The sequence below is a fragment of the Aquarana catesbeiana genome, linkage group LG07, assembly GCF_042186555.1.
Source record: "Aquarana catesbeiana isolate 2022-GZ linkage group LG07, ASM4218655v1, whole genome shotgun sequence".
Taxonomy (NCBI): domain Eukaryota; kingdom Metazoa; phylum Chordata; class Amphibia; order Anura; family Ranidae; genus Aquarana; species Aquarana catesbeiana.
Window position 1 is genome coordinate 114,745,155 of NC_133330.1, and position 13,798 is coordinate 114,758,952.

Consider the following 13,798-nt stretch of genomic DNA (forward strand, 5'->3'; position numbering starts at 1 on the left):
CTTTAAGGGGAACCCTTTGCCAAAATTTAAAAAAAAAATGGCGTGGAGTCCCCCCAAAAATCCATACCAGACCCTTACCCGAGCACACAACCTGGCAGGCCGCAGGAAAAGAGGGGGGACGAGAGCGCCCCCTCCTCCTGAACCGTACCAGGCCACATGCCCTCAACATGGGTGCTTTGGGGTAGCCCCCCCAAAGCACCTTGTCCCCATGTTGATGGGGAGAAGGGCCTCATCCCCACAACCCTTGCTTGGTGGTTGTGGGGGTCTGCGGGAGGGGGGCTTATCGGAAAAGGGAGATCTTTTCAATGCCTGACACTCTGTTAAAGCCTGCAATAGTCAGGGACAGTGGCGGCTGGTGCTCAAAATTTTTTTTAAGGGGGGGTGCAAACAAACTGAAAAAAAAAACATCAATTGCAGCCTCACTGTGCCCATCAAATGCAGCTACTGTGCCCATCAAACGCAGCCACTGTGCCCATCAAACGCAGCCACTGTGCCATCAAACGCAGCCACTGTGCCCATCAAACGCAGCCACTGTGCCATCAAACGCAGCCACTGTGCCATCAAACAAAGCCACTGTGCCATCAAACAAAGCCACTGTACCCATAAATTGCCACCACTGTGCCTATTAAACGCTGCCACTGTGCAATCAAGCGCAGACACTGTGCCATCAAATGCAGACACTGTGCCCATCAAGTGCAGACACTGTGCCATCAAACGCAGCCACTGCACCCATAAATTGCCGCCCCTGTGCCAAACGCAGCTACTGTAATCATCAATTGCTGCCAGTGTGTCCCATCAATTGCCGCCAGTTTGCCCCATCAATTGCTGCTAGTTTGCCCCCCGCCCGGCACTTACCTGTCTCGGGTCACGGCGCTGTCCTCCACGCTCCCTCCGAATCCCCTATGTCTTCTCCCGTCCTCTTCTGCTATGATTGGACGCCTGGCATCCAATCACAGCGCCTGTCGCTTCAGCAAAACATGTGTCAGGTAACCAGACCTGGTGCACCTGATTGGCTGAGAGGCGGGTCAGTGTTAGGGAAGCAATTTATTTGCTTCCCTAACACAGCACTACGTAAGCAGCAAACACACAGCAGTGCGCCCGCTGTTTACCAATTTGGAAGCCTATTAACGCCCACTGTTTACCAATTTGGAAGCCTACTAGAGCCCATGGCTCTAATCAGGCACTTACAAAACACCCCCCGCTGCTGTAATTCAGATGCCCGGCGCCCGTCAAGGGGCCGGACACCTGAATAGGGGGGCGGCAGCGGCGACAATAGATAGATTCATGTAATGCCTGAATCTATCTATTGGAGATTGACGGGTGCAGGAGAGAGGGGGCGGCGCTCCTGCGCCCTCTATGGAGGCACTGCCACTGGTCAGGGATGACCTATGGTAGCCGGCGTATTCTAGCTGTAGGGGCCTCATACAACAACCCCACCCAGGCAATAAAGTTATCTCCCAGTCCAAAGCTCTTCAGCACCTCCCATAGGTAAGGCCATTCGACACTGTTGAAGGCCTTGGCCGCGTCTAATGATAGAATCGCTCTTTGGCCTGGATTGTCAACAGGCAGCTGGAGGTTGAGAAATAATCGTCTGATGTTAAGGGCTGTGGACCTAGAGGGAATGAACCCCGATTGATCTTTGTGGACAATTTTGTGGATAACTTTGGCCAGTCTAGTAATTAGAACCCTGGCTAGTAATTTCACATCTGTTGTTAGCAACGAAACGAAATGGGCCTATAGGAATCTGGGGAGTAGGCCTCTTTACCTGGTTTTAGCAGTAGAATAATTATCACTTCATTCATAGACTGGGACAAGCTTTTGCTTTCTAAAGCATCTAGGAATATCTCTCTCAATTGGGGCATCATCGTCTCAGAATAGCATTTGTACACCTCCGCCGGCAAGCCATCTGCTCCTGGAGACTTGCCTTGCATCCGAAGTTCTTAGCTATATGTTGAGCCTCTTTCCAAGCCCTTTCAGTCTGTTCAGAAGGGGAGTCAGTGAGTCAACGAACGTCGACTCTGCCCTCTCAAATTCCCGAAGCACGGATTGTTCCCAGGACCCGATCTTGGTCTTAATGGTAGCGATGGTTTGGATAAATTGGCCCATTAAAAAGGCCTTCAGTGTATCCCAGAAAATACCAGGACTGGCAATCTGTTTGTTAAGGTGTATAAATGTGGACAAGTTATGATGTATGGGATCAGAGTTAGGGAATAGCGACAACCCAAACAGGTTTTTTCCAACAAACCCGCTTGATTACCCTGGACATAAGAATTTTAATAAACAGCGGAGAATGGTCAGAGATAGTTCTAGCTTCGTATTGTAAGGATGATACCAATGGGAGCATTGCATCATTGCATAGACCAAGGTCGATTCTGGAAAGTCCCCCATGCGTGGTTAAATGGCATGAGTAGCACTTTACCTGTGGGTGCTTAAGCCTCCAAACATCCCTCAAGCCCAGCTCCGACAGAAGCTGAGCAAAGGAAGTTTGGCCTCTTCCCAGATTATGTGTTGGAGCCCATATAGAGTATTTATCAAGTTCTGCATCTAGGTAATTATTAAAATCACCTACAATGATTGCAGGTATATCGGGGTGATGTGCCAGAAAGTTAGCTAGAAGTTTGACAACTTCTACTGAGAAAGGAGGAGGAATATACACATTCATTATAATGCAGTGCAAACCATCGAGAGTACACAATAAGAATATAAATCGACCATATGGGTCAATGAGCGAGGTTGAGCATGCAAAGGGCACATTCGTACCAACCAACACGCTGACCCTCTGGATTAGGAGGAGAAGACAGAGTGAAACTGGGTGCCAAACACCTTGACAGAAAATGGGGATATCTGACCCAGGGACATATGGGTCTCCTGTAGATACACCACGGAGGAACCCAGGCATTTGATCATGTGGGACACCGCCAACTGCTTCACTCTGTCTCTGAGACCCTGTATATTCCAGCTTGTTATCACATTATGTTTAGCCATGGGGTGTTAAGACAAAATCATACATGGCATGGCGCGGTGGGTAAGACATATAGAGGCTCGGGTAATACCCAGGCAGTAACCCACGAGGACAAGAAAACATTTGCATAGATTTGTTCCAAGAGGCATAGGACAGTCCTTGATCATAAGGGTAGTTCCTGTAAATAAAGAGATTAGGCAGGTAGGAGGAGCGTAGGGACCAACAGGGTCCAACTTATCAAAAAAGAAGAACTGTAATGTCCACGAGGGACTTGCAACTTGGGGGCTAAGTTCAGTAGCCAGCATTGAGGAGCCAACAGGCACCAGGCCACGCACTGTTTTCAGTGGCACTGTTGGTTCTGATGTGACTTGTGGAGACAGTCCTCCACCTTTGCAGGAACACTATACGCAAATTGAACAGAATCTCTTTAAAAGGTAGGATGTCATAATGTGTGGGGTGTAGGTAACAACAATCAGGTTGCTCTCCGGCATCTGCTTGGCCCATCTCATAGGGAGCGCTCCTCTCTATCCAACCATTGCATTACCAGTGTGGGTTTTTCAAAGAAATGCACTTCATCTCTGGCTACAACACGCAGGCGGACAGGATAGAGCATGGCATACTGCAGCTCAAGGGAGCAAAGTCTCTTCTTGACCTCCTTGAATTGAGCCCGTTGCTTTTGCACCTCGGCCAAAAAATCCAGGAACAGTGAAATCTTGGAATTATCTATTACTAGAGAGTCGCCCAATGATCTTACTTTGGAAAGAATAGCATCTTGGTCTTTATAATGGAGCAGTTTAAACAGGAAAGCTTGAGGAGGATTGCCTGGAGGCAGGGGTCTGATGGGGACACGATGTGCGCGCACTACTGCAAACATTGATGAAAACGACTCCTTCCCAAATTTGCTCAGCAGCCATTGCTCTATAAAATGTTCAGGGTTTTTCCCCTCCATCTTTTCAGGAATACCGATAGCCCTGATATTGTTCCTGCGAAGCCTATTTTCTAAATCGTCAAGTCTCGCAGCATGTTTGGCCACTAGCAGCTGCTGAGCGTGTGATTCCCTCTGCATGGGGGCCCCATTCGTCTTCTATGGTACTAATGCGCCCTTCAATGGCTGAGGTGTGGTCTCTTAATTTTTGCATGTCCTGGCGTAGGAAGGACATTTTGGTTTTCACCCCCTTGACCTCTGTTGCTAGGGCCTGTAATGGAGAGGTTACATGACGTGACCGCAGAGAAGATATCTCTCAGTGTGGGTTCGGGTCCAGCCGAGACTTGGGATGTGGCAGGGTCTGACTCACAGGGGTTGTACTCACAGTGGTCCATGGCAGTAACGGCGTTGTCAGATCTTCCAGGGGCACTGTATCTTCGGCGTCAGTCTGAGCCGCTGTAGTCCTCGGGCATATCTCCAGGCAGTTCTGATGTGTCCCGTGTGCGGGGCAGTGAAAACAGCTTCTGAGCTGCCTCCCTGTATTTCTCCTTGGCAGACTTCTGTGCCGGGCCGCCATCTTGGGCCGCATGGTCCTGAGCAAGGGCCGCGTCTGGACATCTCCCCGGCGGGTGTGAGACACAGCAGCTGCCGGGCGGAAGGTATAGTAATCACCGGAGGGCTAGACAGGCTACCTGAGATCAGATGATTTAAGGCGGTTAGCAGGATAAATGCACAGAGTCTCGGCAGAGCTCACAGGTCGTGCGTCCAGCTACATACGCTGCCAAGCCACGCCCCCATCTTTGAATGTTAATGGCCTTAATTCCAATCGTAAAAGGCATCTGGCACTTAAAGAATTTAGGCAGTCTGGGGCATATATTATTTTTGTACAAGAGACCCATTTAGAGAAACGGAGCGCCTTTGCATTTGCATACAGGTATTATTCCCAGATCTATCAAGCCTCTAATGTTTGTAAACGAGCTGGGATCCCTGTTCTTTTTAAGAGTGTCTTCCTTTTTAGGTGTACAGAATCCTATATGGATCTGCAGGGCCACTTTATGATTCTGCGCGGTACCTGGCATCAGCGAGCCATTACCCTGTGTACTCTTTATGCACCTAATGTTTACCAGACTAACCAGACTCCAGACTTTCCCAGGTTTATGCACATTTGTTTTGCTCCACTCATGACTATTTAATTATCATTGGCGACTTTACCCAGTTGCCCAACTCCCTATAGCACTTTTACTGCTATAGGGCGGCCGCGCTGCGCAGGATCACGTATATATATATATATATATATATATATATATATATATATAGCCGCCCTCCCTCCATGTTCCTGAGCCTGGGGTGCACACAGGAGCGCCCGCTGCCCTGGGGGTGCTGTGATTCGATCCAGCACCGATCACTTAAAGGAGTTGTAAATGCAGAAAGTATTTTTTATCTTAATGCATTTTATGCATTAAGATGAAAAACCTTCTGTGTGTAGCAGCTTCCTCAGCACCCCCTAATTACTTACCTGAGCCCCATCTCTCTCCAGCAATGTCCATGAGTGTCTTAGCCGTCCGGGACTCTCCTCCTGATTGGCTGAGACACAGCAGCGGTGCCATTGGCTCCCGCAGCTGTTAATTAAAGTCAGTTAGCCAATCAGAAGGGGTGGGGCCGGGTCTGGGCTCCATGTCTGAATGGAGGATCCGGGCTGCCCTGTGCAAAACCAACTGCACAGAGCAGGTAAGTATAACATGTTTGTTTTTTTTTACTTTACAATCATTTTAACAGGTCCAGGCTAATTATTTTTAGACTGGACATGCTGATCGGTTCTGGTGAATCAGCAAACACCATGTGAACACAGGCCCAGGGAATTATGTAATCTTCTCTCCTGGAGCCCTTTTCGGTTCCAGTGTGAGAAGAGAGAACATCTACAGTGAGTAAAAGTACTACACTGACACCAGATCACATAGTTGCAGAGTAAAGGGGTATGGGGGATAAGTGTGAGACAAATTTGACCCTATAGAGGTACCATCCCATAAAGAACATATGCTATATTAGAACAAAACCAGGTGACTTTACATGTACCTTTTAAGGTCTAATGAATACGAAAACCATTGAAAATTTGAAAATGTAAGCAAGTCTTTATTCTACACATACAGATAGTTTGTTTTTTTTTAAAAAAATTGAAGACAGAACTGGTTAAAATCACATTTACAGTTAAGGTGTCCAAGGTGTTGTTAGCCTGGCAGAAGAATCCGGAAATATGGCTACAACCTAACTGTAAATGTGATTTTAACCAGTTCTGTCAAATACAAACTATTTGTATGTGTAGAATAAAGGCTTGCTTATTTTTTAAATTTTCAATGGTTTTCATGTTCATTAGACCCTACAAGGTACATGTAAAGTCCCACCCGGTTTTGTTTTTATTTAGTATAAGATCACATAGTTAGGCACATTTAATGCCCCCCCCCCATTCAACCCTTTCACTCACCTGTCACAGTGTCATTAGATACAGTAAACAGATTTTTTACTGATCACTGTGTTAGTTTCACTGGTGATGCTAGATAGCATTAGCTTGCCCGCCACATATTCTCTGATAAATGTTAACCCCCTGATCGCCCCCCCCCCCCCCCCCCCCCTCCCGTTAATCCCTTCACTGCCATGTCACAGTGTCATTAGTATAGTGCACAGATTTTTTTTTCTGATCACTGTATTAGTGTCACGGGTGACACCAGATAGCATCAGCCTCAGTTTGTCTGCCACATATTCACTAATAAATTTTAACCCTTTGATTGGCAGTAACACTCACACACTATGCAACTCCAATAGTGTCTGAACGGATCAATATCTTTTGATCAGATCAGAACTTTACTAGCGTTCCAGATAGTATAGTGTTCCCAAAAATGCAGCGTTAGCAGCATCAGTCCCGACACCTGCCAGCCCCTGCGTTTAGCCCCTCTGCCCCCCAACAAGTGCAGTGTCAGTAGATCACTGTCACTTCTGATACACACAAAACCGCAGAGTTAGCAAGATCAGGTCTGATCTCTGCTAGCACTAGCAGGTAAATTTTTATGTAGTGGTTCAAGCAGTCCCTGACAGACAAGTGCTTTTTTACCTGTGAGTTGCACTAGGTATCTGTAAATCTAGTGGCCAAAATGTCCAAAGAAAGGTACACTAGTGAAGAGGCCTACAGGATTCTAAGCATGTCAGATGAGAGCAATGGGGAAGCCTCACTGACAGAATCAGGCTCAGAATCTGAACCTGTAGAGACCAGCGGCACCCTGACAGATAGCTCACATGATGGAGAAGAGGTCCCTGTTGAGGTCAGGTGTACCTGACCCCATGCCCAGGTTGCACAGATGGTGCAGGTGCATGATGCTTCTCGTATGCAGCAGAGTGCTAGTACCAGTGCCACTCTACCTTTTGGTGAACTGGCGAGCACCAGCAGCCTAGTACATCCTGGTCTTAGACATACCAGCACTGCAGTAACACTTGGTGACGTGGCGAGTCCCATAAGTGCAGTCCATCTGGTGTGGTGGCTAGCACAATTAGTGTCTAGCAGCCACCAAGAATTCAAACACAGGCCCGTAGAGCCCATAGTGTCCTTCCTGATGCGCTTGCAAATCCTGATTGGCAGCACACAGATTCTGCAACACCTGTACCTCCCCCATTCACTGCCCGACCTGGAATTCAGGTGAAAACAGCAAATTTAACTCCCCTTGGCTTTTTGTAGCTCTTTTTCACGGAAGATCTGTACAAATCGATTGTGGACCAAAGCAATTTATATGGCGAGAAATTTATCACCGCAAATCCAGATTCAAACCTTGCCAGACAATCCACATGGAAACATATCTCGTTTTCCGAATATAAGTCTTTTTTGGGCCCAACACTTAACAGGGGCATTACTAAAAAGAATGAGTCACGGTCATATTGGTCCACAGACCTAATTCCTCATATTCCCATGTTCTTTGCTGCCATGGCCAGGGGTAGATATGAGAATATAATGCAATTTATGCATTTAAACGACAATGAACTCTGTCGTCCTTGGGTTCACCCTAAATATGATCAGCTCCACAAAATTCAGCCCTTCATAAATCACTTTCACCAAAAATGTACAGACTTGTATACGCCCCAACAAAATGTCTGCGTGGATAAGTCCCTCATTAATTTTTCTGGTCGCCTTGCTTTTAAACAGTTTCTCCCCAGCAAGCGGGCCAGATATGGGGTCAAAATCTATAAGCTCTGTGAGAGGGCAACAGGTTATACATGTGATTTCCGAGGGAAAATATAGTCATGTGGAGCCCTGCGACTGCCCAGGCTACATAGGAATTAGTTACATACATAGTTAGTTGGGTCGAAAAAAGACACAAGTCCATCCAGTTCAACCAAAAAAAATAAAAAATCCCATATACACAATCCTTCACCCACAGTTGATTCAGAGGAAGGTGAAAAACCCCAGCACAGCATGCTCCAATTTACTACAGCAGGGGAAAAAATTCCTTCTTGATCTCCTGAGAGGCAATCAGATTTTCCCTGGATCAACTTTACTTATAAAAGGTTAGTACCCAGTTATATTATGTACATTTAGGAAAAAATCCAGGCCTTTTCTAAAGCAATCTACTGAGCTGGCCAGAACCACCTCTGGAGGGAGTCTATTCCACATTTTCACAGCTCTTACTGTGAAGAAATCTTTCCATATTTGGAGATGAAATCTTTTCTCCTCTAAACATAAAGAGTGCCCCCTTGTCCTCTGATGACCTTAAAGTGAATAACTCAACACCCAGTTCACTATATGGACCACTTATGTATTTGTACATGTTGATCATAACCCCCCTAATCTCCTCTTCTCAAGAGGGAATAGATTCAGTTCCTCTAATCTTTCCTCATAGCTGAGCTCCTCCATGCCTCATATTTGGTTGCCCTTCTCTGCACTTTCTCCAGTTCCCTGATATCCTTTTTGAGAATTGGTGCCCAAAACTGAACTGCATATTCCAGATGTGGTCTTACTAATGATTTGTACAGGGGCAAAATTATATCACTCTCTCTGGAATCCATACCCCTCTTAATACAAGAAAGGACTTTTCTCGCTTTGGAAACCGCAGCTTGGCATTGCATGCTACTATTGAACTTGTGATCTACCAAAACCTCCAGATCCTTCTCCACTATGGATTCCCCCAGTTGTACTCCCCCTAGTATGTATGATGCATGCATATTCTTAGCCCCCAAGTGCATAAATTTACATTTATCAACATCAAACCTAAATTGCCACTTAGTTGCCCAATTAGACAGTGCATTGAGGTCGGCCTGTAAATTGGAGAAATCCTGTAAGGACGTTATTCCACTGCACAGCTTAGTGTCATCTGCAAAGACAGAAATGTTACTTTTAATCTCAGACCATATATAATTTAAGTAGTAGCAAGATTGTTTTGGGCTTGGTGTCTCCCTTGTTCTGCAAAGGGTACCATTTGTACGTGGACAACGTTTATACAAGCGTGACACTTTCTAGACACCTTTTTGAATGAAAAATTGGCTCATTAGGCACCGTTCGACCTGACTCGGTTAAATTGATGATAGGCAACTCCTATCCTCATATTGATTAGTGGTTCCAAATTAATAACTACTGCAGTAGGGAACAGACACAAAAAATACGCTCAGCATCTTTCCAAATAACTAATAAATTCTGCTTTATTATGATGCAATTGAAGGTTTTTATGCACATGATTACGTAGGTATCACATTAATATTACAATTGTACGTTTATGGTAACAAGGGGCGTTACATAGGCAGACTAATTCTAATCAGGACTCAAAAGAATGTAAACATGTACTGAAAACATTATTAGTGCCTTGTGCACAGTGAGGGCAGTGTACAATACATACAAAATAGAATACAATTATATACAGAACTTACAAATTTCCATTGCAGACCTAATCGCCGGGGCTTCCCCTAGCGGCTTGTAAATACCCAACTTAGACGGGGGGAGAGAGCCTGCTTGAGAAATGATTGCAGTGAAGTGGATGGACAAACTGGATTTTTCGTGCTGTCTTCCATTCACGCAGACACAACAGTCCAAATCAGTAAAAAAAAAGTTGTTGTTTTATTGAGTTAATGTTTTATTGTTACGGTGTTTTATTGTTAATCGTTGTTTGCTTTGCAGGAACGCCATTCAGCTGCAGCACTGAACTGTTTATTCTGACAGCAGCAGGGTGTGCTTTCAGAATACATATGTCAGTGATTGCAGTGCTGTAGAAGGAGATATCTCCATCGCAGTTAAAAAAAAAAGAACTTATATACCGAAGCATGGGGCCTGGGGTGGTCAGTGGGCGGACCCCCCCTAAGCTTCGGCATATATATTTTTTTACTTTTCTTGGCAGAGATTTCTTCATCCACATCGATAGAGGAATCTGTTTTCGAAAAAAAAGGAATTTGCATGTATGCCCATCATTAGAAGTGGGTGGATGCAGGGCGGTATAATTCTAATGGTGGACATACCACACACTTTTTCTGGCAGAGGTTTCCAAATCCAGATTGATTGATATGAATGGAGGAATCTGTTAGGTTCTCTTTGTTCATTCAGCCCACAGGCTGCATAAAAAAAGAACATTACAAAATATGCCCAACAAGGACCAGCTACATACAGGTACATCACTGAACTTTGAGTGGTTATACAGGGATGATGCCTGCAAGTGTAGGCATCAACTTGGTATAGTTTTTTTTAAGCCAGCAGTTGGCTTTCATGTAAAAGCAATCTAGCAGCTAATTAGCTGCTAGATTGCTTTAACAAGCAGTGGGAGGGGACTCCTCCACCCCCTGCATTCCATGGTTTTCTCTGGCTCTCTTGTCCCACCGGGGAACCCGAGAATGGGTTTCCCATTTTTAAGTTGGGAAAACATCTGATCAGACCAATCTTGGTGTGGTCAGATGCTTTAAGGGCAGAGGAGAGATCTAGAGTCTAATAGACCCCAGATTTTTTAGAAAAGTGTACCTGTCACTGCCTATTGCTATTACCAGGGATATTTAAATTCCCTGTGAAAACAATAAAAGTGATCCCCCCCCAAAAAGAAAAAATAAAGCATTAAAAGGGACAGTGTAAAAATAAAATAAAAAAGGAAAATAATAATAATAATAAAAATTAAAGCACCCATGTCCCCCGTGCTCACACGCAAAGGCAAATGCAAGCATCGGTCTCGTGTCATATGTAAACAGCAATTGCACCATGCATGTGAGGTTTCACCACGAACATCAGATCGAGAGCAGAAATTCTAGCATTAGACCTCCTATGTAAATCTAAAGTGGAAACCAAGATTACCAAAGACATGCAGCTGAATACATTTTGGCCTAAATGTATGACAAAATTTGAGTTTTTTGGATATTTTTTATTACAAAAAGTAGAAAATATTGTTTTTTATTTTTACATTTTGAAACATTTCTTCTTTATATCGCAAACAAAAAAAAAAAAATCCCAGCGGTGATCAATCACCACCAGAAAAAAACTCTATTTGTGGGAAAAAAGGACATACATTTTTTGGTATGGGTACAGTGTTGCATGACCACGCAATTACCAGTTAAAGTAGCACAGTGCCAAATAGCAAAAGCTCTGGTCAGGAAGGGGGTAAAACCTTCCGGAGGTCAAGTGGTTAATCTACCCTACTCTGCCGCTCTCGATCGACATGTAGTGGATGTTCTCACTCGGCAATCTAGAGTTTTGAAAGGCTTGCAATCGTTTAGTCAACTTTCCAGAAAATATGCATTCTTTGATGTGTGGCAAGCTCTCCCCCCCCGTAGAGCGCCAATACACGTACTATTCAGCTCCTCACCTGACTCACTCTCACATAGATTATTTTTTTGTTAACAGTCCTGTTCTTAGGACAGTGAAGTCGACATGGATTTTGCCCATTTCGTGGTCAGACCACACGCAGATTTTACTCACCTTGTCGCTCACTGCTCCTAATCGCAGACTATGTCATTGGCAGCTGAATGACTTCCTCCCTAAACACCCCCCCTTCTAAATCAGAAGTGGAGTCAACCTTAAAACATTATTTTGCTGAAAATACTACTCCTGACGTATCTCTCCAGTTTGTGGGAGGCGCACAAAGCCGTCATTCGTGTCCAATGCATTGCTATTTCATCAGCTATGAAATAAAAGCTACTAGACTGCAAACTGAGATGGAACTACATGCTCTTGAAGTCAGGAAGCAGTCCGCTTCATCACTATCCCTACTTAAAGCGGCGTTCCACCCAAGAATGGAACTTTCGCTTTACGGAATCCTCCCCCCTCCTATGTCACCGGCACCTTTCAGGGGGGAGGGAGGAGCAGATACCTGTCTAATCCAGGTATTTGCTCCCACTTCCGGGCGTAGATAACCGCAGTATCCGTGGATATCTATACCATATCTGGCGGCTCCTCCGTGCTCCCTGCTGTCTTCTGGGAGACACACAGGTCAAAGAAGACAGCAGGGACCAGTGGGATTGCGTAGCATGTGCAGCAGGGAACCAGGCTGTGAAGCCGCAAGGCTTCACTTCCTGATTCCCTTACCAAAGATGGCCGCGCCTCCACCCGAGAGCCAAGGGACAGATCGGCTTCGGGTGCTGACATCACTGGCGCCCTGGACAGGTAAGTGTCCATATATTTTTTGTAATTGTATATTTATTGCTTTTTATTTTTCTACAAAAAAAATACAAGACAAATATGTTGTAACTGTCATATACAGAAAAGAGAGAAGCGTATCTCATTAGAAGGTAACGTATACATATGACAATCTCTCGATAGTGTGTAGTCCATCTCATAAAAAATTTGTATAACATTTAAAAGAATTGTCATCTAGGTTGGACTTGTGAGTGGACGAATCGTAAGAGGGAACAATATATAAAGAAACAATGAAAAAGAAAAAAGGGAGGGGGGGTACACCATGGATTTCAGCATTGTATACACACAGTATATTAATAGGAATAGGATTAGGTCATTTGAGTAGGTAGGGATTGGCTAAGTGTATGGCTTTTAATCAAATGTATGGGGTATTGACTCTGGGTTGAATGGAGAATCATCCCAGGGATCCCATATTTTGGAAAATTGAGGTAAGGAGTCATGTATTACTGCTGTCATACGTTCCATTCTACATATCTGTGCTATGGACATTATTAATTGGGACTGTGTCGGAGAATTAGAGGATAACCAGTGGGTAGGTATTACTCTCTTGGCAGCCAACAGAATATTAGACATCAATTTTTTAGCGTGTTTAGATATTCCAGGGATTGGAAGGCCTAGTAAATAATGGACCGGGTCCAACGGGACATCCGTCTCTAGCACTGTCTGGAGTAAAGATTGGACCGAGGTCCAAAATGGTACAATTAGTGGACATTCCCAAAAAATATGGTAATGTGTTCCCAGATCCTGTAGGCATCTCCAACATTTCTGAGATACAGAGGGGTCATATTTGTGACTAGCTTCTGGGGTCCTATACCAGAACATGAGGACCTTATAAGCTGTCTCTCTCTGCTTCACGCATCTGGAAGCTTTCAATGTGGAATCCCAGATGTTTTGCCATTGAGGTAGAGATATAGGGGTCTGAATTATCTTAGCCCATTTTCGCATGTATGCATGTGAGTTTATCGTGGGTGTATTCGATTCATGGAGAATCTTGTATATAGAAGATATGAGACCAGGTTGATATGGATCTTGAGCACATAGAACTTTGAAGGCTGTAGGTTTTTCTAAGCTTAGGTAAGGTGATCTAGAGTGAAAATAATGTTTAAATTGGAGATAAGATAAGAAGAGCTTTTTAGGGATCTCAAATTTGTTTTAGAGGTCTTGGAATGAGAGTAGTTTACGAGTCACAGGGTGTAATAGATGACGGAGCTGAAAAATGCCCACCTGTGACCATGGATACATGTTGATGTAGGACAAGCTGTCCGGGATATCTGGG